Source organism: Arachis ipaensis, chromosome B07 (genome assembly GCF_000816755.2).
Source record: "Arachis ipaensis cultivar K30076 chromosome B07, Araip1.1, whole genome shotgun sequence".
In the NCBI taxonomy this organism is placed as follows: Eukaryota; Viridiplantae; Streptophyta; class Magnoliopsida; order Fabales; family Fabaceae; genus Arachis; species Arachis ipaensis.
In genome coordinates, this window is record NC_029791.2 from 49,675,213 (window position 1) to 49,677,002 (window position 1,790).

Sequence of the window (1,790 nt, forward strand, 5' to 3'; positions counted from 1 at the left end):
TATTATATTATGTATATATATTATTATTTTCTTTTTCTTTTCTTTTTCTTTTCAAATTTTTATTTTTCTTCTTCTTCTTTTCTTTTCTTTACATGGTGTTAGAAACCTTTTGAGTCATCATCCCTCATTATATGCTTGTGGATTATTGCAAATTATTTGACAATTATTTTTCTCCCATTTAAGGGATTGCTTGCATGTTCATCTTTATATTTTCTATACCCTATTCACCATGCATGCTATGTGTTTGTGAAAAAGCCCATGTGGCATTATGCACTTCTCTATGTTACTATACTATTCAATGCTTACTTTTCACAACTTTCCCTTATTATTTTATTAATTGAATTCAATTGTCAATACAAACGTGATGGTTTGTTACAAAGTAATGCTCCTGGCTAGCGTTGGACTAAAAAATGAGGAAATGGACTCTATTTGATAATGGCACTAAAAAATGAGTACATAATGTCATTAACTTTGAAAGGCAAATATACCTGATTGTGCTACAGTTCAGTGGTCTCAACGTTTGGGTTTGAGACTCTGAAAGTCCCATCCTTATTGTAACACTGAGTTACATTAACTACCAAGGGAAGAGGTCCTATTTCTTGGACATCGTCTTTTTTCTCATCATGTTGTTGTGTTGGAGGTGCAACAATTATAGCAGAAGTAGTGGTAATGACAATGACAGGATAGAAGAAGATAAAACAGCAACAGGTAGTTGCAGAAGTTGTTGCAGTAGCAGAAGTGGAAGCATTAACTTGATGAGCCCGTTGGGAATCCATAAAGTGAAGAGAAGTGGAAATATGAAAGCACAATAGGGTTTTAGAAAAATGATGAAGATAATGACAATGATTAATAATAGGATTGCGCTTTTCTCTTATGTGTTAATAGGCCCATAATAGCCCAAGAAGGCATTGCGAATTCCTAAAAAAATGTGCATGCTATTTTTCAATCTTTAGTCTTTTTAAATTCTGAAAATTCAAAAGAAAGCATGTGATGGCACGTTAGGTGTAAAACTTTGATTTTTCTTCTGAAATGATAAGTTTTAAAGATATTTTGTTAACACAGAAAGTTCGACGCAGCATAACTGCTTCGATTATAGCAAATAGAGGACCATTCAAAAGAGTTAACCGAAGAGTACTGTTAAAGTTGAAAAGGGAATTTTCTAAGTCGTACTAAGTAAAATGCAAATAACATGTAAAAAATAGAATTGACTCTTAACTAGAGATAGACATGAGGGCTATTACTTGACCACCAAAATATGATAAAAACGTGGATAGTTAAACTTGGAGAATAAATAAAATAATAACGTGAGTAAGAGATTAATAACTACTCAATACAGTATAAATTTTTTACTCTATAAATAAAGGAGTTAAAAGAAATGCAAAGGTCAACATCTCAAGCTATACTAAAACTCTCAAAAAATTCTTAACTCACACTCACTTAAAAAAAGCCCTATGAGTACATATGAATTTTTGAAGTCAATTCATTTTCATTTATTTCTTTTGTTTTTTTTTTTTTGTTTATTTCTTTTTCCAGTATAGTTGTTTATTTGCACATTTGAGCCTTTGTTCATAATTTTATTCGTTATTTTTAAGTTCTTTTTTCAAGTTGTTTTACTTATGCCTTGAGTTCATTTGATTTCATTTCAGTCATTTCCTTTCGAGTTATATTTAATTGTATTTTAATTTTGTTTAAATTCAATCAATACTATCATTATGGTGATATGATTTAACTATTAATACAAATTTTATTATTTTAAATTATTTTTCTACTAAATTAATAAATTTTGGGTC